Here is a 27,500-nt window from a genome sequence, read left to right as displayed (position 1 = left end):
GTCCAATATAAGCTCGCTGTTTCTCACCTTCCAGTCCATTACCACACGAATCTCTGGTAGGCGAGGATAATACCTTCATCATGAAGGCGGTCTTTGTACTACTGGTCGGCCTGCTTCTGGCCTCGGCAGTTGTCGGAGGTGAGATCAACATAATCATATTATATTATTTTCTCCCCTCAGTTTTTTGTAGATGTCAAGCGTTGCAAGATGAACTTGGACCATTCTACATTGTATACAGCTTCATCCACCGCAAACTTGGATACGATATATCGCCTCCCTGGAGCAGACCATCGGGGAGATGGAAGATCAGGGCGGAGAAATATCCCGCTTGTCAGCTGATTCTGTAAACATGACGCGGTTTCTTCTCCATCTGTCGCGGCCGGACGGACACGGCCTTTTTACCTTCGTCAAGCTCGCTCGCTGCCCTTGAATACTAGTAATGTTTCCCGCGATGTGCTTGTGTACTCGGCCATTTTATGTGTACACTAGTTGCCCAACGTGTACTTCTACGACGGATAAATTTGTTTTCCGATTCATATCATGGATATCTAAGTCAATTGTCAGTAGTCTTGTTGTTGGTTTTTTTTCGCAATTGCCGAACGATGGTCACGCTAGAAAGAATGTACTCCAATATTATTGCACATTTTGTGTGATCTCGAAGGCTAGCTTCTGACTTATCATTCGTCAAATACATTGTAGATAAGGTGTGGTGAAGACATGATAATGTTGCGTGATGTTTAATCGTGTATTTATCTGTGTTCAGGTGCAATGTGTAGATGATAATGTTGTCAACTTATTGCGTCCGGCGTATTTGAAGGGTGATATAGTCTACAAAATGTTTCCTCTGAACTTATATAAGTGGTTAGCTTCCTCTGTCTATCCTGTTATTCAGTATTCTCATAATAGAATAATTATTATCAGAATGGTGTTCGTCCTGTACTAGCTGCAATGTATTTGAGTAATTACCTGATTCGAAGCTAATGGCATCGAGCCTGCATTTATATTCCATTTATCTCAGAAGTTCCTTGCAGTTAACATAGCGAGATTGGGGACTTTGTTAACATCACCCTTCTTTTCGTACTAAGCTGTGAAGCAACGTCAGATGTTTTTCTTAAAATCTCTTTGAAGGGGTGGATCTTATTACGTCCTAAATGGGCTCTCTATCTGAAAAACTAAAAATTAAAAAATTAGTCTTTTCGTAGAATCGTGAAGGCAAGGTCGAATCTCAACCTTTTCATGAAAGGCTCCAAAATTTCGAAGGCTGATGGCCTTATTATGCATTCATGAGTTGCAAGGCCCGGTCGTCGAACCAATCAAAACCTTAGTCACGGTTTCGAGCGCCCGGCTTTGAGTGGGCGAGTTTATTGTATGCAAATCATCTTAGGTGGGCGGAGCTTACTCCCCCTGACGGACTTGTTTGCCGACCATAGAGCTATCGGTCTGCGGTGTTTACATGCTCTCTGTGATGTTTTTTTTTCCTCCCATGAATGGCGAGCTATCAGCTGATTGTGCGATGATAAAGACAGAGAGGCCCTGTAACTTGTAAGTGACTTTCAGAGACTTACGGCTAGATTTCCTCGTTCCCCGAGGTGCGTCCTCTTGTGTCTAACATTCTGTATTTTTCCTCCTCAATGTATCCTCAAGACGGGGGGGGGGGGGGGGGGGGGAGAGGGGGGGGGGGGTGATGATAGGGCCACTAGGCCGGGGGTGGCGGGACGAACGAAGGCGACAATTAATCACAGTTGTGAGTTAATTAATATGTATTTGTCAAATCATATTTGATTGTGTGTGATTTTTAAACCGTTTCTCATTATTCCTTTCTCCAGGTCCTATTTTTGGATCAAGGCAACTCGGCGAAGAGGTCGAAGAATGCTCAGGTAAGCACAAACTCTTTCTACACCGTATTTCCCCTGATTTCACGTTCACGCACGCGGACACAAACCCACACGTAGTCACTTGTACTACCAATGTCCTCGTCGTTATTTGAAATTGAATACTGCTCCTTTTATACATCTTCCTCTCTCCGTCATTATTTGATTTTGGATGCTTTCGTTTCTCTCATGCTTTTTTTCTAAGTGTTTACATATTTAGTGGTATTTTATGAATGCAGTCTTTATGGGGATGACCTATAATTTGCAGTGCAATCCGCCGCATCATATTTTTTTCTGAATCTTTGGTTTACTTCTAATCTCAATCAGCTTTAATTAGCAAGGTGTTTATAGAACAAGAGTGAGGCGATCTATCCCTTCTATAATCTTGGTACATATATTTCTCTTTTAGCACTCGAGTTGATTTCTCTTTCATTCTTATTTGTATGTCCCTTTTACTTCGCTTAACATGACCATGGCTTCGGTTCTTAATTTGATTTCTTTATCTTCCCTTCCCGTAATGATTTATAGTTTCGAAGTATCATTCCTTTGATTCATGCAATTTCGCATCGGACCTCACGAATAGTCATTCTCTTCTCATATCAGTCTATTCTGGTGATACATTACATCATCTCTTTACAAACTGCGTCAATATAATTTTGAGTTGTTGTTTTTTTTTTCAATTCAAGCGTGTTATCATATCTGTGGTTAAGAGTATAGTTGTTGCTCCCGACTCAAGCAATGCAAATAGGGGTGAACGTTTTGAATAAGAAATGAATTATTTCAGGGAGGATTTTATTTGTTTTTATATAATCCTCATGTATTATTTTGTGCCTTCATGTTGGTGAAAACATTATGTGTGTGTGTGTAGTCTTATCCTGCTTATCATGTTCTGTCTTATGGAATCCGTCCTTCCTTCTGCAGTACTTGAAGTGACTGATACCCATTTCCGTTTACATTCAACTAGTGATCTGAGATAATCTTTGTGTCATATAATAATGTACGTCTAATAAAATGCCGACATCATGCTCATTCGCCGTATGGCATTATGATTTTTGCAGAGCTGACACGATTCAAGGAAGGATTCGTGTACAACTTCACCTATGAAGCCCTGACTGAGTCAGGCATTAAAGGCGCCGGACCCGGATCGATGATGAAAATGACCTGTGACGTGCTAGTGCTCGCCCCGGAACGATGCAGGAACGTCCTCAAAACTGTCAACTGCCGTCTGTACGAGGACGTCTTGGGGAGGCAGATTCAACCTGAGTTCGGATCGGAGATGAGCGCCTTCGACCTTGTCTTCCGCACCAAGAATGGGCGCATCGTCGAGGTTCTGGCCCACCCGGACGAACCCGTGCACATTCTGAACGTTAAGCGTGCTATCCTCACCTACCTGCAGCTGGACATGAAAGCCGACGACGTCGACCGAATAACCATCGATGAGGTGACCGTCCACGGAAACTGCAGCAACGAGATGACCGTCACTTTCCGGGACAACAAGGAGCGGCCTCGTCGGGTCGAGGTCGTCACCGACCTCAACTCATGTGAACTCAGGAGGCGTCCCGAGAACATGACGAGGTGGCAGAGCTTCACCGATGTTATCTTTAACACCGTGAGTCTAGCTATCTTTTTACAATATTTCTGTTCACCGAAATGAAATCAACATAATGTCACGGAATCTGTGTGTCTTTGCGCTTATCATGATGAAATCAAAAAGTAACCGCTGCTTGAGAGTAAATATTCTTCTTTTTCGTTATGTTCTGATTTTTTTCTGCCTCTATTTCAGACTGTGGTCGACAAGTTCATCAACTCGTCCAAGATGTGCACCTACGAACTCAAGGGAACCAGCGGCGAGATCAAGTCCATCAAGTGCTCAGAAATCCATTCCTTCTGGCCGCTGAACTTCAACAGCGAAAGTGGTGTGCGTACATCCGTCCAAACTTCTCTTTTTGCCCAGTTGCCGGAGAAGCTGAACTCACTCTGGGTTGACCCCGCAAGTAAGTTTTTTCATTGCATGCTGCCAACCTGTTCTTTGACTTATTCGTATTGTACCATCAGAATCGTTTCCATCGATTCTATGACACTGACCTTCTATCAAAAAACAAACAAACGAACAAAACAAATCAAGCAAAATACAAAATTTTTGCATTTATGAAAAATCGTTTGATGGATTGAATTCTCATAACTTTCGAAGGATGTAAAATAGTTTCGTTTTTTTTAAGACTGCGATATTATCAATTGTTTAAAGGTCTTTTCTTATACTACAGTTTAAGTGTAAAACTGTGCATTGTGAATGGTGAGTCTACATGTTCTCCAGTTGGTGATTAAAAAACAAACATGAAGTTGAATCACGATTTTTTTTTCGAAATTTATTACCTACCTGAAATTTCGCAAGAATCTGTCAATAGCAGTATTGGTCTTAGTCAGTGTACTTTAGGGCTTAGCAAACTTTGTTTGTTTTTAACTCTTGGACAGCATCGTTACACTAGCGCCAGTGTGAATGATGAATGCCAGTGTATATCTCTCGTGTTTCGGAACGGAACCATGATCATGACTTGTTCTGTGAAATTTCTCTGCAGACACGCGGTCAACCTGTCTCAGGTACGAGTACAACGCGAAGGAAGTTGGTGAGAAGCCAGATGACGTCACAGCCGATCAGGCCATTGACATTCTGAAGGCTCTCGTCAAGTCTTCCCGCGAGGAAGTCAGGATGGAGACTCCCCGACTCTTCGGCAGGTGGAGAGCTGCTCTGCAAGGCATGAACAACGATACCATCCATGAGGTCTTTGATCGCGCCTACGACTGCAGCGCCTACTCTCAGACATGCCGAAATAACCCAGACAAGGCCAAGCTCGCAAGGTATGCTTACATAACATAACCTATGATTAATCTTAAAACAGCCTCTCCTACGCGTGTCTTGTAATGCGAATTGCCTTGTGTTGAATGCGTAGGCCATACGTTTATTTGGGACTGAAAATAACAAGTGCCGCTTAAGTTGAATATAACGCGCTTTATTATAATGGCATTACATTATCTTTGTTACAGAGGTCTGAATGTACTGAAGTAAACATCTCTTCTCATTTTCCTTCCATTAAGGGAGTACCTGCTGGACGGACTTCTTCCATGCACCACCTTGCCCTGCTTCAGCGTCAAGAACTACGCCATTGCCAGGGGTATTGTTCCAAAGCCACTTGCAAATGCCTGGATGGTCACCATGGCATTGCAGAACTACCCAACCTTGGAGCTCATGAGCGAGATGTTGCGCATGGCCCAGATGGTTCCATCTCAGATTACCATCTTCCCACTCAGCATCATGGTCCACAACTACTGGGTGAACAACGAAGACATCCACACCAGCAACATGGTATGGATGAATTTCAAATTATTCCAACTTTATAATGTTTTCTCCCCGATATTGCTCTTATGATTTGACGACGAATCAGCCACTGTGAGGATTTCAATCTCTTGATTACATGGATTTTGTTTGTTTTCTCCATTTCCGTTTGCACAGCTCCCGGAGCCCATGATGAGGACCATTTCGTACCTGAAGTCTCTCATCCGCACTGACTGCAGCGTTCCCGTCGAAGATGAACGTCTTGCCATGATTGCACTGAAGGTAACTAGTCCGTTTTTTCCCTGTGCATGTTTTTCCAAGCTGTCGCTGGAACAGTACCAATCGAATGCATTACTATTACATCAATATTGTTGCTTAACATGTAGCGAAGTGTAAAATATCTTCAACAGCATAATAACCTCTTCTTTCATGTGTAATTGCTACAGGCCATTGGAAACATTGGCGAGCCCGTCGAGCGCTTCGACCAGATCACATTCGCCTACGCAGATAAGGTTTCACCTGCACTGATCAGCTGTGCTAAGAACAAGGATATCCCTGTTGACATCTCCAAGGCTGCCATCCCATCAATGCGTCGCTTCGTCCTCGGTGACCAACTTCGTCGCCAGGTCATCGAAGAGCTCTTCAAGGAAACATCTCTTCCTGTGCCCCACAGAATTGCTGCCTACCTCCTTGCCATGAAGGCCAACCCAAGCGTCTCCGAGCTGACTGGAATCTGGAATTTCCTGAAGACTGAGCCCGTTAGGCAGATGCAAGCTTTCTGCTTCTCTCATATCGAGAATGTGCTGGAGTCCAGCGAACCAACTCTTCAAGAGTAAGTGGTGAAAGCAACATATATCTTTTACCAAACTAGGTAATATTCAGCTGATATATAAAAAAAGTAAACACATTGCGGGAAATGTAGATCTTATTCACATTGAAACGCTTACAAAAAGAAATTAAAGACGCAGTCGTTGCTCAATTATTACTCGTTAAAGTTTCTTGACAATCAACATTGTTCTAAATTTCAGCATGTTCTTTTGAAATGTCTCCAGGATGAAGATCAACCTGAGGGAAGCCATGGGTGACGACGAACTCCCAGCTTACCCCAAGGACTTCCGCAAGTTTTCCCGCTACTTTGAGCTTTCGAAGAACCTGACTGAGCCCTGGAGAAACAACACTGTGGGCGTCCAGTTTGAGAGTGACCTCATCTACAAGCCAGAAAGCTATCTCCCTCAGGAGGTTATGTTCCACTACGTCCTGAACGCTTTCGGCAAGAGCTGGGATCTGTTTGAGGTAAGAACATGCCACATATGCGTATAAGTGGTATTTGTTTGTATATATATTAAAGTCAAGTGACAGAGTAACAATAATCATGTTCGTATGGAATTCTTCAGTGACTGAAAGAGGTGGTGCGTTTCTTCTAAGACTGAAATACATTAAGATGAAGAATACAAGCATTAATGTGGAAGACATAATTAAGATGAAGGCAAGATTAACATACGTATATATCACTCGACACCATCAAAGTCTAATCAAGAAATAAAATTATTTCATTTGCTATACCAACAGACCGGATTTGAAATGAAGGGCTTCGAGCCAATCCTTGAATCTGTCTTCGGCCCTGAGGGAATCTTCCCAGAAATCAGCCTCCAGAACCTCTTCGAAAATCTTGATATGAACATCCTCGCTAAGGTTCGCGACTTTGCCGAAGCTGAGCTCGGAAACTGGATCGTGACAGAACCAGAGGTTGAAACTTTTAACAACAAGATGTTCAACAAGAAGAACAAGTACGCCAAAAAGAGCAAGAGGGAGGCCATGGACAATCAGCGGGTAAAGATCTTAGCTCATTTGTTTGTTATGATAACTATCATAAAGTGCAAAAATTCAAGAAATGAGGCAACTGCTACTACACGTTTTCTTCTGTCGTTCACTGTATTTAACATGTTTTGTCTCGCTCATTCAGCAATAGTCAGATACTGTTGTCATGTTATATTTTATTGCATTTTTTTTTTGCAGCTGGTTGATATCATCCACGAAACGACAATGAGGAAACTGAATGAACTTCACGAGACCGTTGGCATGGAAACCTCTGCTACCGATGCTACAGTTTTCCTCCGTCTCCTTGGAAACGAATTTGGCTTTGTGAGCGCAAGTGACGTCCTCTCAGTAATCCCTTACACCATGGGAATCTTTGAGGAATTTGTCAACAAGACCAAACAGGTAACTAACGCAAGATATTTCCTTACTGTTCCTCATAGTAAACCTCTTAAAACTGCTAGCATTTCGTTTCAACTTGCATGAAAAAGTTATAATCTTGGTGTTGAAATAGGAACACGTTATAATCAATGTGTTCAGAACATGTTATTATCAAGATGTGAAATCAGTGACTCCACTTATGAAGGATTGCTTACGTGTTGCAAATGTAATCATTAGCGCGTATCATTTTATCTTCAGATTCCTCAGCTCTTGTCGAATGGACTCAACCTGAACACCACGAGGTCTTTCGTTTTCATGGACAAGAGTTTCATCCTGCCAACTGGCATTGGTATGCCTCTGAATTGCAGCATCAATGGCACAACTGTCGTGAGTCTTCGCGTAAGGAGCCAGTTCAGCTTTAATCTGCCCAAGATCATTGCCGCCGGCTACATTGCTCCGAGGTAAGTTAGAAAAAAAATGTTTCTAGATATGTGCATTTTGATAGAGCACTAACAATCTACTATTTTTGCTGCCAATTTGCTGCTAATATTTTTGTATATATATATATATATATATACGTGATATATAGTGTAATCATATCGCGGAAATCAAACCTGAAGAATATGTATATATATATATATATACGTTTGCAAAAATGTATGCTTTGTATGTATCATTTTTATTATCTGGATGTGACATGTATTTTCTTTTCATGTTGTCATTACAGTGGCGCTGTAGAGGTCTTGGCTACCATGGGAATTGATCTGCCGACCAAGGTGTTCACTGGAGTGATGGCCAACTCGACCATCTACCACTCCTCCAAGGTTGCAGGCAACGTCACCATCGACGGCACACACCTCCAGATCAACCTCAACAACACTGAGCAGCCACTGAACCTCTTCAATTACTCCACAACCTACAACCTTCTTAGGGCAAATGGCAACGTGGACTACATCCCCGGCGTTCTTCAAGATGCCGTGAGTGGATCTTTGCATGTCATGGGCCTACCCCAACGCCAGCTACGTTCCGGAGGCTCCACGATTCCCATTTGCTGGACCAAACAGCTTCAACGTTACCTTGGTCAACACTGATAAGTACGTGAAAAATCTAGTGACCAGAAGAATGAATTATGATAACGATATTCAAAATCAGAATATACTTTGATAACGCATATACTTTTGTATGATTCAGATAATTCGAAACAAACATGAACCTTACAGAGATATTTGACTTATGAAAATGTGGCTAACATATTTTGTATTTTTTGAATGTAGGGCTCTGAAGGCTTTTACCTTCGACGCTCTGTACAAGCAAATCAAAGAGGGTGGTGCTCCGGCTTCGATCCCATTCACCTCCATCGGCAGGAAGGGCCCGCGAAAAACTGCACCTATCACCAAGCTGATTGACACCGTTCGCATTTCATTCTATGCACCAGGTAATGTGTTCATGGAATCACTTCCGTCTTTCTTTCCTTGGTGCATGCAACACCACACTCATACAACAGCTGAACTGACAAGAGAAATTCCATATTTGTATGAAAGCGTCTAATATGCGCTTAATTGAATATGAAATCCCCCTTCCAGTGAAACGACCACAACATCGTGGGTACTGTAAATGTTTTCGCTTGAAACTCTCTTTTTTCAGCAAACATTTAGCATGAAGTTGCAATTAGTCTTTGACATGTTCTAATGTATCCAGGTGAGGAGCTCACTCGCAACGTGACCTCTTTCCTGAGCATCGATAGGCTACGTAAGACAGCTCAGTGGACCTTCACCGTTCCCGAGGTCAAGAACTTCACCATGTTTGCCGGAATCCTGAACGAGACAACCGACGCTGCACCGGCATACCGCGCTGTATTCAACGTGTCTGCAGCAGAGAACGCTGCATCCGTCGACTTCCTTGTGAGGAATGAGACGACGGTGGCCCAAAAGAACCTGACAGCCGTCTTCAATGCATCGATCAACAATCTGTACTGGGCTGCTGTTGGCCAGTTTATCAGGCAGTCAGCCAGTGGCAACTGGAACGCTCACCTCACAGAAACCTTCTACTGGTGAACACACTCTTTGATTCTCCTTTTGAAATGTTACAAATAAATATATTGTGAAATATTTTTGGCCAATGCTTGAAGAGCAATTCAAACTACTTTCAGTCAATCAACAACAGCATTATATTCCTTTATAACCGTCAGACAAACCGTCCTTACATTTTCCTCTGTTAGCTATTCAACATGTTATAAGGGCAGTTGTGAAGTGAAATGTCTTTTTTTTCCTTGAGGTAAGGGTGTTCAAAATGTCACGATTAGGGGAAGTTTAAAGTAAGCTTTCTCTCTCTCTCTCTCTCTCTCTCTGTGTGTGTAGGGACAATGAGACGCCCCTGTACAGGCAGATTCTTTTCCCATGGACTGGTTACCAGATCAACCACGAGAAGTACCAGACATCCTCAATCTCGTTCATGAGGCGAGCCAACGGCCCAGTAGTTGACCGCAACATGCAGATCTCTGCTCTCAATTGGGCATTTGACTTCAACACTCGCCAGACTGTCACTGACGCTCTGAAAGAACTCACCTTCCAAACTAGGATCGCCAATGCAACCTGGGTAAGCTGTTCAAATGAGTGTTGTGTATTACCAGTGTAATCAGACAGGATTCCCACGCGGAGGATTCTAGTTCTCTTCTTCATTGCGTGTTGGATGCTTAATATTCACTTTTGGCACTCCCAGACCAACCAATTAAATTGGTTTGTTTTGTTGTTTTTTCGGAGACATGCTAACAAATATTGAAATAGCAACACCAACTTAATTGCTGCTTTTTTCATGTTTATGCTTTGATTTCAATTAGGAATTCCCTCTTATGGATGCCAGTCTAAGGAATGTCACCACCGACTCGGGATACAACCTCGAAGCTGAGATCGGACGCAACACTCATCATGTCTTTGCCAAATATTATGTCACGAAGGAACAGCGTGTGACTCGCAGAAACTTCAGGACTGGCCTCAGAACTGATGTCTTTGTTGACAACCCAGATATGGCTATGTTCATGAACTCGCCCTACTTACTAAGTAAGTGTAACATAAGCTTTATCGTGTTGTGTGTTTGTTTGTTTGTTGTTGTTTGTTGTTGTTTTGTTTTGTTTTGTTTTGTTTTTTTTTTTTGGGGGGGGGTCATTCAAGAGGAACGTAATGGCTGATGGGTAAAACATCTCGTTCAGGAACGTACGGTATGTGGATTTCAGAATAGATACCGTGTTCTGTGATTTGGATTCTTATCTACTAGAAAATAGTGCTCATCTCGTGAAGTATATTAAATTTGCTTTTTGTTTTCTTTACCTTGTTTTCAGAAGTGGAATCTAGTAAAATGATAGGTGTGTTTTGTATCTTAACAGTTACGCAGGAATTGATACATAGCTGTGAAATGTGCACATGAAATCTAGAAATTACAGTGATCGCCTGAAGTACCATAGCATACGTGCGTCTATAAGTGCAGAAGTGTGTTTATGTGTGAGTGTGCGTGCGAGCATGTACGCACTCAACCACATCTATGCTGACGCATTTTTTTTAAATGTCATTCCATAGAACTCTTCGGAGAGACTGCCCTCATCGACCAGCCAGTAGAAGTTGCAGGTGGTGTGAATTTCACAATCACCGATGAGTCAGCTGATGCCAGAAGGCATCTGATCGAAGCCACAGTCTACATTCCAAACCCGAGGAGGCCAAGCAGCGACCTGACATACAACTTCAATCTTCGTACCGAGAATGCCAGTCTCCTCAGGAGAAAGGATTACTCTCTAGAGTTGTCCACTCCCATTCCATTCCTGAAGGTATGAATACGAGATTTTTTTTCTTTCATGTAAAGATGAAAACGAATGTGGCTTCAAAATATTTTGACTGTGGGTACTTAAATTAAGACTGGAATTTGTGGCAGTGTAAGATAAATTTTACTTCTCGTATAAGTCATAACCTTTCGAAATGAAATCTGTACAGGAAGAAATTTACAATAGTGACATTGTGTCATTGATCTGGATTAGCCTCTTCATGTTGGGACTTCACTATTGGGTGAGAGGGCCAAATTATCACCCCAGCGATGCCAGATTCCAAGTAAACAGTCTATTCAAAGCAGAACACAATCGTTAAACACTTATTCAGGATGTAAGTACTGAACAGGATTCTAACGTGCGATCTTTTTAAAGGTGCGGTCTTTATGTTTTGAACCTTATTGTGATTAAAGGTGACAATAAAAAATGATATATATATATATATATATATATATATATATAAACAATGTATTGTATAATGTTGGTGATGCTGGAGCACACCATGATGTACATATATATATTGCTTTTCTTTATATAGATGACCAACATCAATCTCCTGCATCTGATGCTCGATTGCGAAACCGGTACATCTTTGGTTGAGCACATGTACACCTTGCAAGACACGCGCTACAACAAACCTCAGGTCACTGTCTCAAACACCTTCAATGCTGGATGGAAGAAACCGACTGCAAGCTGGTACATGAGTGTCGACACCCCACGTCTCACTTTCTACCAGAACTACACCGCGCTTTACTCACGTGAAAATGGCATCCAGTATTTCTACGAAACCAGCCAGGATAGCATGAGCGATCTTCTGGATTTTACCGAGATCAGTAAGTTCACGTAATCATATTCCTTAATATAGAAACAGGAATGCAAAATATTTCATGGAAGATTCAAATATATATTGTGAAAATATGTTCACACATTCCTAGAATACTGATGAATTCAGCAATGATCCTTTCAAGTCATTAACTATTATTTCTTTTAACGCACCTTTCGTCGAATTTGGTTTTCCTACCCATCAAATTTGTCACGTACCATTCTGTAACGGTGTAGACTAAAGGAGAGTTTTGTGCTAGGCATGAACCAATGATTCATAATGACCACAATATATCAGCAAACTGTCGGTGCATCTACACCAATAACATCTTGACAAATAACAAGCACTGAACAAACAGTTCTGATTTCAATAATGGTAGCTTTGACCCAGTTACATTGCTTTACGGAATTATCATCGGGGTTTTCTACTGCGATAAAGATAAGAAATTAGAGACAAAGCAGTTTGCTGTCGTGTTGTGATTTTGCTAACATATTTTGATTCTTTATGTTGCTTTCTTATTTGGAAATACAGGTAACTTCTCTATCAAGCCAACTGCTGTTTCAACCTACTGGTCATACATCCACAAGCTCGTCTCATCCAACATCTCTAACAGCTTGGTCCTTGGTGGTCCCATCACAGAGATGCGCCCTCGCCTTGTGCCGATGATTGTCCGTGACATCATGAACAAGACCGTTCGCAGAGAATTCTCAGCAGTCAAGGATATTGTCCTGAACAAATTTGTGTATAATGTCACTGGTTCTTCACTCACTCTTCGCCAGAATGTCAACGTGACAAGCCCATTCATTGCAAATATGTCGGCTTCTCACTATTTCTTCTTGAGCAGAGAGCTTTTTGATCACAAGTTGTCGTTTGCAGCTTCTCAGAGGCGTCTCAACATCTCCAGCGGACTTAACTACTCCATGGTAATGGCCGACTCTGATATGACCATGAAGACAGAAGGAAACCTGTTTGTCTGCAGATACCTACAAATGAAGACCCTGACATCAGTCAATGCTACCCTTCTTAAAATCACTTCGCCATTTGACTTGGAGGCTTTCCACAGCTCTGAAATCTCCAGCCCATTCCTCCAACTCAGCATCATGTCCACTGCTAACGGCAATATCGGTGACAGTGAGAAGCTCAATGTGGTCGCAAACCACAATACCACTGTCTCTTCTCGAGTTGGGTCTATGGCGGTCATCGGAAACTTCAACATCGATGGCATGAAATCTCCTGTTTACTTTGACACTGTGTCCGGAAATCTGAACTACAATCTGCTTTCTCGTTACATGAAGTCTTCATTCAACAGTTCTGTCTCCTTCAATACATTCCGTAAGCTATTCAAGTTCCAAAGGGTACAGGCAGAGGTGTCTCATGGTATCACGAGCAAACTGATCAACTGGAATGCTAATGGCCAAACTCTCCTGCAGCACTTCAGCACCCTGACTCAGTTTGGAGAGATCAGTACCAGCCTTGATGCCAACCTTCTCAGCAAGTTGGTCAATTCAAGTCACAGTTCTGCATTCGCCCTCCGAAACATGGAAGGACTTGTGCAGTTTGACGAGCTGTCTGGGCATCTGAGGAATAATGTTACAAGCAAATTTGTCAATAGCACTTACGAAACAGAAGTCAATTTCAACAACGTGCGGTCTCTGTTTGCTTTTAGGAAGCTTGGAGGTTCTTCGAATTATGTTATGTCATCTCGCCTTTTGAATGTTACAGCAAATAACACGCTAACACTCAATGGGTTCAACAGAGTTTTCGAGTTTGACAGTATCATTGGTAACCAGATCTGGTTCGTCAAGACTCCTGTCATGAATGCAACCATGGACAATGCTGTCACGCTGAATGGTTTTAGGCGTCTGTTTGACTTTGATGGGGTATCAGGTCGTATTTCTGCCAACATGACATCTCCTGTGGCACAGGCAGTCACATTTAACACTCTTTTGATTGAGCGAGTGGAATCAATCTTTACAGTTGCTAAGATTGCCATTGACTCTAACTCCAACTTTACTAGCCGTCCAGTGAATGTATCCCTCACTCAGAGCTTCGCTGTGAACAACCACAGGTCCTGGCTAAACTTTGACTCAATTTCAGCAAATTCCAACTTCACTTCCAAAGTGTTCAATGTGTCAAGTTCAGCTCTGAATGAAATAAGCTTTGGTGGTGTAAGGTCTTTATTCAACTTCGATGCCATCAGGCATTTCGTGACCTTTGCAACCAACAGTTACTACGTGAACACAACCGTGTCAGAAAGGATTTCACTTGAGAATTTCCGACGGATGACCCAGTTTGACTTGGCAGCCGCTGAAATCTTCTCGTCCTTCATGACTCGTCCTCTCAATGTGACGTATCAACAAGTCCACAGAGTTGAAGGAATGAATGGGTTGTTCCAATATCCTCTGGCCGAAACGGAAATTAGTGGCAACATCACATCCCGCTGGCTGAATGCGTCAACTTCCTACATCGGGCGCCTCGTGGGCATGCGCGCTCCGTTTGCCTATGACAGCAGCATTGCCAAGGTGCAATATTCTCTCCAGAGCATCATCAACGTTACTGGTGTCCACGGATTTGAAGTGACCGCAATGAGAAAGATGTTCGACTTTGACAGAATCAGTGGTGAGTCATCCCATGTGGTCGATACACCCTTGTCTCACATGGCTGTGGGGGGTCTTCTCGAGTTCGACAACTTCCGCTCAATCTTCAACTTCGACCTCGTGAATGTGACAACATCGAACATCTTCAGTGTCACTCCCCTCACCACCACCTTTGCTTTATACAACGCCGGTCTCACTCTCCGCGGCTTTGAGAAAATCAATCGCTTTACCTACATCAGAGGATTCGCCAAGAGTGCTATTCTAACAAAGTGGACCAACTGGACCATGGGCATGGACGCCGATTTCTCTGGCTTTACGTCCTTCATGGTGTTTGACCACATCACACTAGCTGGACGGAATGAAATCAGAAGCCCTCTGTTTGTCACCCTCTTCAACACGACAAACAACGTGATTGGATCAACGGGATTCCTGACAGCCTCTGCTGCCAACTCAAGGAACCTTTTCAGCATCTCTTCTCGTATTGCGAAGATCGACACAGGAGCAATCTGGGAAGTAAATGACCTCACAGGCCTTCTCAGTTTCCGCACGAATAATATCGACCTCTTCTTCAACACTTCGTCTCCTCTGCACAACACAGGGTCTGCTTTCTCTGTCGAGATGAATAACTGGAGGAACATTACTCAATTTGGAAAGTTTGAGGTTAATGCTGGAAATGATGTGTTTACCAGGCTTGCACGATGGAACGTACACTCTCACTTCAGGTTGGAAGATATGACTGATGTTTTCACCTACTCCAGAGTAGAGAGCACTACTTCATCAAACTTTACCAGCATTGTCTCATCCCTGAACACGAGTCTTCATGCTCACATCGTTGGCCAGTCAGGAATCCTCACATACGATGAAATGGTCGTTTCTACCGTTGCCAACTTCTCGTCATGGCCCTTCAAGGTTCGTGGTGCCTCCATGCTTAACATCCAGAATATGGCTGGCTTCATGAGGTATGACAGCATCTCAAGCTCTGCATCAACAAATGTGACGAGCAGAATTTTCAACACGACTTCTCAGATGAACTTCCAAGCCAATGAAGGAACTGGTCTCTTCAAGGTCCAACGGGCTAACATTACTGGATCACTGTCGCTTGAGACCCCACTCTCGAGAGAAATCAAGGCAACAACGACATCTCAGGTAATCAACTCCAGAAAACTTTTCAACTTTGATGAAGTTACAATGAGGAACGAGTTCTCCTTCCTGACATGCAAGATCAACGTGACAGCAAACTCCGAATCGTCACTTACCAACTTTGTCAACTTGACCAACTTCGAGTCTTCAGAGTCGTCAGCCGAAATGACTGTTGCCAGCAAATATTTCAATTCTTCATCTAGTGGTGTCGTACAGCTGCGTGGGTTCCAGAGGCTCTTCACATTTGAACGAGTGTCTGCCAATGCCCTTACCTCCGTCCAGTCCATTTTGGTAAATGCAACGTCTACAGCTGGTGTCGACTTCTCCAACTTTGAGAGGATGTTCACCTTTGCACGGGTCAACAGTTCCGCTGATGTACAGCTGACATCTAGGTTTGCAACTGCCAATGGCATGACTGGAATGGAACTTGTTAACTTCAGAGGACCTACCACATTTGAGCGTCTCAATGGCAGCTTCCTGACGAGCTTTAACAGCACTATGTTAAACAGCACAACTGCTGGCGGATATTCCTTGGAAAACTTCAATTCCCTCTTTAACTTTGTAAGGGTAGGAGCGTCGGTGGAAACTGTCCTCACGAACAGGCTCATGAATGCCACAGCCATCGCAGAGTACAGTCTCACTGATTCATCCTGCTTCTGCAGATTTGCCAGGCTTTTCACTCGCTCTGCTGGGTCTTTTACAACCAGGTTTGCAAGTGGTAGTGCCATCAGCGCGTTTGAGCTTAATAATGTCCGTAACCTGACCAGTTTTGACTTGTTCAACATCACAACTGGAGCTCGCCTCATCAGCAAGCCGATTTCTGCAGTTTATGAATACGAATATTCCGTAAAGAATCAACAGTGGCTCTACAAGTTTGACCAACAGACCAGTCGTCTACATGGTGACGTCAAGAGCAAGTGGCTGAACATCACCAGCATGTTGGAAACCCAGATGAACAACTCTAATTCTCTGTTTGGGTTTGATGCTGCCAAAACTCAAGGTAGCTACCTCCTCCGTACTCCGGTCGGAATGGTACATGTACACGGTTACGTGAACCTTGATGGCTTCACAAACATAACACATTTCGTCGAAACATCTGGTCTGATGTCAGCAAACGTGACAAGCCCTCTCTTCGAGACATCTGGTTATTCAAGATTCTACGTATCGAAAGCAGCTGGCATTCTGACTTTCAAGAAGGCCCTCACTGACTCGTTTGGAAACTTCAGGTCCAGATATGTGAATGGCACATACCAAAATTCGCTTGCCCTTTCAGGCTTCCGTGGCATGAAATTCTCAGAGATTAGCAACCGTTTCACTTTCTACTGGGCTGATCCAATCAACCAGATTGCCCTGAAGAACGGGCTTGATATGACAGCACTCCAGGATATGGTCCAATTGTTTAACATCACATGGGTGAATCCAAAGGGAACCGTCTTCGTCTCACAAAGGCTTGATTACGAGAATCTGATCGCATCTGTGAGAGTCCCCTCCATCGGTGTCATTTCAGCCGGAGCTAGCCTCAACACCTACGGGGACATCCTGTCATTCTACATCGATCACCAGCTCATGGTAAGGAATAAAAGAAAAAATACTTATGAAAGCATTCACTCGTTTTCTTTAAAGAAAAGATTAAATGATGTATCCATACGTACGAATTATTACGCTATGTACTTCATGCTTTATTTTGTGTTATCAGCTGTAATACCAATCTCACTTTCCATTCTAGGTTTATTAAGTAAATAACTCATGATGAAATAAAAACCAGCAGAAAGTGGGTGCCACCGCGCTGTCTAATCAAAGGATCTATTCCCTCCGGGAATTTAAAAGTATTTCTATCATTTTCATTTTAACATAAATGTATTTATGTTAAGAGTGTATTGATGCACTTTTTATTACTGCAATAATACAGTTTTCTGTAACTCTATTTGATTTACGTTTCTGCACTACTACTTTATGAGTTTTTTGTGAACTATTCTAAACATAAAAAAGAAACAAATATCTATCAATATGTATTCCTATTTATCTTCTGCAGCGCGACAACTTGAAAACCGTCAATGACATCACGTGGTTCCTCAGACTTAACCAGAGCAATGTCATCTATAGCAACTTCAGCTGGAATCCCGAAACGGTTTCTGAAATTGTCGACATCACGGTTGGTGCTATTAACAGCACTTTCAACCGCACCATCACCATTGCAAATGGCACCATCAACAGAATCATGGAGGTTGCGAACCGTACTCTTACACACACCAGGAAAATGACCAACTGCACAAAGTGTTTCATGCGTTACACCTACATGGTAGCCAACGAGACCCTAAGAGCAGCACTGACACAGTTTAACCAAACCTTCTACAGCCAATACGTAGAACTGAATCAAACCATCCGCGCTCAGTTGATGAAGCTGAACGAGACTTTCTACAACCGACTGGAGATGCTCAACCAGACCATCACCTTTGCTCGCAACAACCCACGAGATTTCATCAACAGGTACGTGAATCTTAGCCGCGTGAACGAGACAGTCGTTAGACTGAACGTCACTCTGAGGGAGCTGTATGCCAAACTCCGCTACAACATCACTCACCCCAGGGAGACGTTTGATAACATCAAGGTCCTTATCAAGTACGATCAACGCCGTGACCAGATCACTTGGCTCATTGAAAACAGAGGTGTGGTCAAGTCCAAGGTCATCTCGTACCTGAATGATGTTAAGGCAAACCTAACCACGAAGGCCATGACACTTATCACCGACATCAAAGAACTCGTGAAGTACGACGCTAAGGTCGCTGCCCTCCAGCAGTACATTGGAACTCGTTTCAATGTCCCCAAGATGCAGGAGAAGATTGAGGAGCTGAAGTTGAAGATTGAGGAGATCAAGCAAAAGATGGTGGATCTCAGGAGCAACCTTGGTGAGAGAATAAACACCTTGAAAAGGCAGATTGCGGCACTTGACAAAGAAATGGTCACTACCGAGCTTAAAGTTCGCATGCAGAAGATCAAGGACTTCATCGTGTACTACCTCAACAGCACCACATTGAATGCCATTGAATCATCCATCTTCATTGACTACAAGGATGATGCTCAGGTCCAGAATCTCATGCGCAAAGTCATCCGTCTGAGACCACGCAATGTCATTGATGTTGTAGACAAAGACCGTGTCCTGGAAGTCAAAGACAACATCGTCGAAGGACTTAGGGCAATCAACCAAACCGCCTTCCGTTATGTCAACAGAACCTACGTAAATGAGACGGCTGAGAATACACTTCAGATGCTCAGAGAATGGAACGCCACTTTCCATGAATTCGTATACGTTGATATCATCAAAGGTGACGTCAAGCTGGTATTGAACATCACGAGAGAAAAGGTAGTGAATATCACAAAAGCTCTTCTCAACTTCACAAAATCCAAAGTGCAGGTCATCAAAGCTTATCTTACAGAAAAGTGGGATGCTCGTCCAAGATCGATTGAAGAACTGAGAATGCGCATGACGGAAATGATGATGGAATTGAAGCAGGTGGTGTCTGACTACCTCCTAGAGCGTTACAACGTAGATGTTGACCTCATCTCTGAGAAGATGCTTGAAGAATATCTGAAGAGAAAGGAACAGATTGATGTCATCATTGCAAAGGTGATTGAAATCTCAAAGAATGAGACCCATCCCATCAACATGCTTCCTGTGTGCTACTTCGATAAGACCATTTACCAACTTGTTCAGCCTCCAGTCAACATGACGATGAACCTTACACTGACGTACAGCAAAATGGCTTTCAATTTGACCAAGGTGTATGGAAAGGAAGCAATCAACATGACCAAAGTATACTCTCGCATTGCCATGGACAAAGGAATCGCCCTGTCTAAGAAATACGTCCCTATGGTGAAGAAGGCTATGAAGGAATACAAAACTGCTCTGATAGAGAAGAGCAAGGTCCTTAAACAGAAGGCAATAGTGTATTACAACATGGCCAAGGGTAATGCAACCATTTTCTATGAGAAGTATGCTCCGATCGTCAACGAGACCATCCGTAATTACACCCGATTTGCCAAACAAGCTGTAATGAACTACACTATTGTTGTGCGTAACATGACCGACAGGTACATCAACATGACCATTGAGCTGCTTGAGCCTCATGTCCAACCATACCGGGTAATCGTCATGGAGAAAGTTGACCTGTTAAAGGCTCGTGTAGCAAGCATGCAGGAGCGCATCAGGAACCTTCCAGCAGAGACAGAGCAGTTCCTCATGGACACAGCTGAATACCACATTGACCGATACCCCGAGTACAAGCAGAAGACTCTACAGAAAATCGAGGAGGCCAGGCTTAAGCTTCAAGAACTGAGGGTAAACTTAACCAACCTGTACCAAGAAGTGAAGGCTAACCTGACTCGTCTGTACTTGGAAGTAAAGGCCAATGTCACAGAGGCATACACACGTTACTCTCAGAAAGCACAGGAAATGTATCTCCTCAGCACTGAAAAACTGTACAATTACACGGTAAAAGCACAGAGGAAGTGGCAGACAGTCAGACCAATCATGATGAGCAAATCTATGGAGCTGTATGACGCCACCAAACTCAGGGTGAACCAGACACTTGATCGTGCCATCCTTATGACCAAAGATGAATTTTCACTGATCAACGAGCTCCCCATGAGGGCACTGGACAAGACTCTCTTTGAACTGGTCGTTGACCTGAGAGCTCTCATCAATCAGCTTATTGAAACTGCAGATTTGACCATCAGGGACAGGGAAAGTCTTCTCAACTATTATCCTGTGAAGTACCTGGACATGACCGTCTTTGAGGTAAGTGTTCACATTTACTTACCAATATGTTATTCAGAGTTTCAAGCTTAGGTAGTGTAGCGAAAACATTTTCTACGCATGAATTAAAAAAAAACAGAATTGAACGCAAGACATAAACAAGAATAAGATGTATTAACGACACATGAACAAATAACTAAAATAAAAAGCTGAAACAACCTATTTTCACCTATTCAAATGTACTTATCTTCTTTTTTAATATGCATATATCTAGATTTCTGTCTTTATGTATATACATGCAGGCTATACATATATATATAGAGAGAGAGAGAGAAAGAGAGAGAGAAAAAAGAGAGGACAAAAGATGTATAGACAGAGATAGATTTACATACTGTACATAGAAATAAAGATATACAAATTTACCGCACGACAGTTTTCTTATATGCGTTTCTTCATCTCTCTTTCATTATCATAGGCTGGAAACTTCACCTACGGCAAAATAGTGGTGGCCAAGAACTTGACGAAATTCTACGCCAACAAGACTATTGTCTGGGCCAACAACACCCTGGTTGCTGCCAACAAGACAGTCTTTGACGTCCTCATCCTTACCAACAAAACCGTGCGAGAGGTCATCATCCCTTACGTCAACCAAACCACACGTGACCTGGTTGTCTTCTTGAACCGCACCCGCTCCCAGCCTTGGAGAGTTACTCTCAATGAAACTCTCAGCTTCCTGAACGAGACATCTGTTGTTCTGATGAACAGGGCAAATGAAACCCTGATCATGGTCCAGACAAGAGCTTTGGAGGCCTGGAGGAATATTACTTCGGAAGAAAGCATCGCCAAGATGAAGATGTACCTCAACAAGACCAGGGACCTCATAGTCACCTACGCTCGCGTTGCCAACGAGACAATCTTCATTCTGCGAAACAAGAGTGTCAATCTCGTCATCTACATCAGGGATGAGACTCCTCTGCTTAACCTGACGAAGGAGTATGCTCTTCTTGCAAGGAACATCACTAGGGATTCTATCTTTAGGGCAAGGAACTTCTCCCACGTCACAATGGACTTCGCTCGCAACATGACAACCTCAGTGATCACCTTCATCAATGGCACCGCAAGGGACTTCAGCATGGAGTATGTGACCTACATCAACAACACCATGCCTGGTAAGTAGAAGGATAGTGTCTGAAAACACTGTGATACTTAATGTTACAGTGAAATCACATATTTTCATATCAAATAACATGATTTTGACAATATGTTCCACAGTTTTACATGTACAATAAGCATACGTGGAGAACAAGCAAGTAACAATAACAATGACAACAAAATGAAACTAATTTTTAATGTATGTGTATATATGTTTAGATATGTATATATAGATAAATAAATAAATATATATATAAAGTTTCTATATAATGTGTTTTCTTAATTAGTTTATCTTTGTTTTGATTGTTATTGCTACAGGCTGGATGATTCGCTACTATGAAGTTGACCAGATCCCCTCCAGGGTCCGTATGCGCCTTGCAGCCCTCGAACCAGTCCAACTGGCACGTAATTTGACCGCCTATGCCATCAACCGCACCCTCTTTATGACCGAGGTGGCTCTGAACCGCAGTCAAGCACTCACACGCTACGCCGTCAACCAGACTCGCGTGATGACACAGTTTGCTCTTAACAGGACCCGTGTTCTCACTAAAGAGGCCATCAATCGCACCCGCACTCTCATCAGGGACACATTGAATACCATCGGTCGTCTTGATGATCACAGCTTTGCCATGAACATCTCTCACCCATTCAACTGGACAAGCTTCAGAACCGTTCCTCGGCTGAGTAACAGGCAAATCCAGTACATAAAGGTAATTGCTATTTGGTTGACAAGAATTTCATTCAATATTCGGCTTGTATTTTTCCTTTCCAGTGTATTTTGATATAATTCTCATAGTGCCTCACCATTTTCCAAGTTTCAGCCTTCATTCACCTAGAGTTTGCGACTGATGTATTTACCCTAACCACACCAATTGAGAAAACCAAGCTCTTTTTATTGAAATAAAAAAATACTTTATTTTTACTTATTATTATTATTAATATGTTCACTGAACACTGACGAAATTGGCGAAATTACCTTGTATCTCCTCCTCCAGGACAAAATGGCCCTCATCAACCAGAACGTTGTCGTGCCTGTTCAACTCAAGATCGAAGAGCTCCGCAACAATCTAACTGTACGCTACGACGAGATCTCTGCCATGGTGCGGGAATACTACGAATTGAAGAAGCCTATAGTTGAGGGAAAGATCAGGGAATACCGTGAGAAGATTGAGGAGAAGATTGAAGAGTACAAAAATATCCTCAATGATTACAAGAGGGAGCTTGAAGAGAATGGATGAATGAGTGAAGCCTATTCTTCTTCAGAAGAAGGATGAGATAATCAGCAAATGGAAGCTGAGATCAAACCTACATTCGACGCATTGGTAGCCAACGTTACCAGGATTGTCAGGGACCCAGAGCTTCTGAGCAACCTGAAGAGGAACTATACCTATTTCAGGAATGAATATCTACCTGAGCTGAGGAGATACATCATGGAAGAGAAATACCCAGAGATGAGGAGGTACATCGTTGAGGAGAAATATCCTGAAATCAAGGAAGAGGTGCTGGCCAGATATGAGGTTGCAAAAGAGCTCTTCGAGGAGTTCAGATACAACGCCACTGTCTTCATTGATGATATGCAACTCCGATTTGAGAAGCTGAGGTGCAAGCTGAAGAGAAGTGGACTGAGCTTCTGGACAGGATTACAGGTCTCAAGCAGAATTGGCCGGAGACAGTCAGAAAGCTTAAGGAAGACATCGAGGATGTCAAGGTTCAACTGAAGGCCAAGTTCACCAAACTGGTCAACAAGATTCTCTCCATCCTCAAAGAGCTTCGCATCCCTGTTGAAGTTCTTCCTCTGGAGCATATCAGCCTTTACAACCCATGGAAATGTGAGTATTGACTTTCGATCTTTTTTCATGAATAACTTCGTAGCTCTTTTTTTTCAAGGCAGCTGATATATAGAAAATCATTTTGTAGGTTTCAGGGCAGCTGAGAAGGATAGAGAAATTTTCAATAAACTTCCTCGTTGACTTTGAAATGATTTGTATTCTTCAGATCAATCTGAACAGCATATAAACATACCGTATGGTAATGTTATTTTTTTTTACTTTCTCGTTACCTTTGTCATTAATAGACACTGCAATGATCTTCGGTGACAACCACGTGATGACCTTCGATGGAAAGGTTTACAGTGTGCCACCATACTACGATGAACAGCAGACTTACATCCTCGCTCACGATTTCGTCGATCGCAACTTCTCTCTGCTCGTCCAGAAGAAACGCGTCACTCTTCTGGTGCGCAACATGAGTGTAGCCATCGATGACCAGATGGTGGTATACAAGAATGGAGAGGAAACCCTTCAGGAGCTGCCTTACCAGACACCAGTCAGCAAGGAGCTAACTATCATGCGCAGTGGTCCATGGGTTAACGTCACCTCGTCATCTGGTATCGCTCTCTTGTGTCACAAGGAGCACTTCCTGTGCATCTTCCATCTGAGCGGCTGGTATCATAGCAAGTCTCGAGGACTTCTCGGCAATGTTGACACTGAATACCACAACGAATTCGTTCTTCCCACTGGCGAGGTCACAACTGACCTGGTTGAATTTGTCCGTGCATACGACGTTTCACCTGCCTCTAACCCAAGAAACGTTGTTCCGTCCCTCTTCGGATCATGCGCAGCGAACTTTGAGATGTGCAGAACTCTCTTCCTTGATGACAACTCCGTCTTGAGCGAGACATTCAACGTCATTAACAGGACCGAGTTCTACAACTTCTGCCTAGAGGACACCAGAAAGTGCCATCAGACTTGTGATACCGCCAACGCAGCCATCACTCTTGGCAAGGAGTGCAGCACCAACGTGAGCTACACACCAGAATGCTGTGAGTATTACATGCTGATCCTAGGTGTGAGAAACTAACTTCATTTGATAAATTTCGAGACAAATGCAGAACGTTCTGATTTCTGGTATAGTAATGGTGCAGTCAAACGAATAAGTATGCTAACATGTAAACATATCCAAACATATCTAGTCACTGTCTCATTCGAAAATTAAATCTCCATCCTGCTTCTTCCTCTATAGTGAGCTGCAACGTCGGGGAAATCACTCAAGAGAATGGTAGATCTGTTAAATCGGCCGATATCATATTCGTTGTCTCTGAGACTTATGCTATGGCTGAGGACAACTCCATTCAGGATAACCTTAAGGTCCTCGTCAACCGCATCAAGGGCAAGCTTGGAGCTTTCAACGTCTCCGATGTGAAGTACGGCATCACAGCCTTTGGTGGAGCTGACATCCACGGTAAACCTCACACACACACTGTCTGTGGACATCTGCAGGATAACCTCGTTGAATGCCTCAACAGCGGAATCGACAGTCTCGTCTTCCAGGGTGCTAGACCAATCGATGCCATGCAGGCCGTTGAATACGCGGCTCACTATCCATTCCGCAAGGACGCTGCTAAGATCATCATCCTCATCACGGACGAGGAGCTAATGGTACGTTGTCCAAAATATTATTGCCAAAGCATTCACGATCCAATACAGCAACGGACAGTACAGTATATTAATTGATAAAAAGACTTGAAAATGTCAGGGGAGAAAGTTGTTTGAAAGATTTTATGCTCAACTCATTCCTCATGATATATTCTTTGTATATTACTCGCAAGGCAAAGGAGGAAATAACTTTGAGACTCCGTTGTCGTCATATGTAACAACATTTGATATACTTTCTTGCATGTATGTAAATCACAATAGTTCAGTCTAACCAAACTAACCACGGTGCCTCCATGACAATAAACTGACAAAGATTTTTCGTCGTATCATATCATTTTATCATGTAGGAAGAGAGTGGCAAGCCATGGGACTTCCTCTTCAACATCAACACATCTCTGCCAGCAATCCAGCAACTTCTTGACCGCCAGGGCATCACCTTCAATGTCTTCTCATCCTACCCAACCCTGAACAAGAAGACCATCGATTCACCAATCCTTGGTGTCAACTACCTCGGAAAGCAGGTCATCAAGAAGAAGAGCAGCGGCGAAGAAGGCGTCGACCGACTTGCTATTCCCAAGGGACAGTACGCAAAACTCGCTACAGCCACTCGTGGTAAGCATAATATTTATGTTCATTCACGCAGCTACAGTCAGTTGATGGTAGCTTACTTCCACATCATGCCGTCTTGGACGTATGCTGGTATACTAAATGAATTGTGTTAGTGCGTCTGTAATCCTGGAAGACTATCCGCTTCCCAAACTTTACTGTACATTTATGATGACCTGTTTGATTGCTACAGTAACTGTGTATAAAGAGGGAGGGGGAAGGACAGAATGAGATCTTTAATTGTGTGAGCCCCAGCCCATGCTTCCCTAACGTTATTGCATTTATTATTTGTTAATTGTACCATTTCAATGTGAGTGTATGATATGTAATTGTAATTATGATCTTCTGTTTGGCTGAATAAATGCCAATGATGATTTTAATGAGAATGATGATATGAATAATAATAATTATAATAAGAATAGAAATAATGATAATAACAATAACAATAATAATGAGACAATTGAGGAGAACCACGTACAAATTACCTTTTTCATTGTCTTCCTCCAGGCTCGATCATGGGTCTCCACTGGCTCCAGAGCGGCCACCGTGACCTGACCTACATGTTCCCCAGGCTCATCTGGAAGCAGGTGGAGCCCCAGTTCAGCGGTCGTGTGGACTACATCTGTCGCTGCACCCTTGGAGTCTACGGAGAGGCTCGCGAGGAGTGTCGCATTACCCGCTTCGTCGACGGAGTTTTTTAAACGTACTAAACATCTTGTAAGATCGTCGCATATACAAAGTCACTTGTAAAGGGCTGACCTGTGATTTTGTGTATTTAGTTGTATCTGGAAAAAAAAAAGTTATCGACCTCCACAAGATACTTTCGGTTTTTGTTGTTGAAGATAATTACAACGTTTAAGCATAGTTTAAAGTAACGTTGCAAAAATCTTCTTACACTTTATGAAAGGCAGCCCTATAAGAAAATTACCGAAATGTCTTGTATGACTTGACCGGATTTGCCCATGACTACGACTTCATGTCTGAAAGCAGTTAATCCTATAATGCAATTTGCTTGAAATTCTTCAAAAATCGAACGTATCAAGGCCAAAATTTATTGTCAGTATTCCTTCATTTTTTATGCTAAGTCGAAGATACCGAGTCTGAAATCTGTACTTACGTAATACTTGCTATGAACACATGTCTTGTATCTTTTGGAAGGGACATACAGGTTACAGGCATTAAGCCATGAACAAAATGTCTCTCGAACTACTGAAAAAAACCCACACATCCAAGAAGAACTGGATAATATCCTTTCAACAAATAAATATTTACGCAAAGTGCCATTCATCCATTACGGAATGATTTAAAACAACGACAAAGATAGAATACCTATGTTTTGTAGTTGAATTGTGACGAATAAGAGGATTTGTTTGTTTTTTTTTTTTTTTTTCTTGTTGGAGACAGTGACGATCAATGTGGTTTTGTCGTCGTGCCAACACGTGTATTTATGTATTTGATATAAGGTGAATAAAAGATAAAAGGAAACAAAGGAAGGAAGTGTTTTTATTTCAATTTGGTATGTTCATCAGTATGTTCACGTGCAAACGTATGCTGCAGTAAGTTTGGACATTTTATTTAACTTACCGTAATTCCTCTTGATATTGTACTGAATTGTCGTATCTGTGTTTCTATGACAGTGGGACTCCGTGAATATTCAGTATTTATCAAAAGTCAGAATGCAACATACAGCAATGTACCTAAGATTGAACGACCATAATTTGTACCACTCGCACTTTTGATAGCAGAGAGAAATATATGGAAGCTGCAGTTTGAACTATGCAAAACATAA

At 42.7% G+C, this 27,500-nt stretch overlaps 1 pseudogene; it reads left to right on the top strand.

Annotated features, from left to right (window-relative positions):
* LOC139729915 (uncharacterized) lies at positions 1–27,500 on the top strand (annotated as a pseudogene).

This window comes from Diadema antillarum, unplaced genomic scaffold (genome assembly GCF_040938485.1).
Source record: "Diadema antillarum isolate AM-2024a unplaced genomic scaffold, OU_Dant_1.0 seq00000269_RagTag, whole genome shotgun sequence".
In the NCBI taxonomy this organism is placed as follows: domain Eukaryota; kingdom Metazoa; phylum Echinodermata; class Echinoidea; order Diadematoida; family Diadematidae; genus Diadema; species Diadema antillarum.
The sequence above is the reverse complement of the archived record's forward strand: the minus strand, read 5'-3'. Positions and strand labels throughout refer to the sequence as shown.